The sequence below is a fragment of the Populus euphratica genome, unplaced genomic scaffold (genome assembly GCF_000495115.2).
Source record: "Populus euphratica unplaced genomic scaffold, PopEup_1.0 scaffold278.1, whole genome shotgun sequence".
In the NCBI taxonomy this organism is placed as follows: domain Eukaryota; kingdom Viridiplantae; phylum Streptophyta; class Magnoliopsida; order Malpighiales; family Salicaceae; genus Populus; species Populus euphratica.
Genome location: NW_011500113.1, coordinates 19,528 through 20,138, shown reverse-complemented (window position 1 = coordinate 20,138; position 611 = coordinate 19,528).

Below are 611 nucleotides of genomic sequence, written 5' to 3'. Positions count from 1 at the left end.
AATAAAAGATGAAGAAATTAAAATAATAATAATTAACATTTCATAAATTATTTCAAATAAAATAAGTAACAATCAAAAGAATGAGGATCAAATTTGATACATAAAAAATTTCAATAAAAAATGATAAGGGAAAAACAAATAACAATTATAAAAATGAGGATCCAAGTTAATATAAAAATTAATTTTTAAAAGATGAAATTAAAAAATAAATATTCAAAACAAAATATATATAGCAATAAAAAGTTTGAGGACCAAATTTGATATAATTAGCAAATAATATGACATTTCTAAATTTTTCATAACTTTCAGAAAGTGTTTTCCGCCCAAATTTTCTAGGAAAACACTTTCCTAGATACCAAGCCAAATTTTTTTTTAACTGGAAAATATTTTTCATTGACCAACTTTTATAATGACAAATAAACACATGAAAGTTTGGAAAGTAGATTCCCGAAAAGTAAATTCTAAAAAACAAACATAGCTTAAATTGAAAACTTGCATATTACTTAACAAGTGCAGATAAAATTTCTACTACTTAGGCCATTTAAGTTTTAAAATTTTTTTTTATTTTTTTATTTTTTTAAATTAATATTTTTTTAGTGTTTTTAGATAAT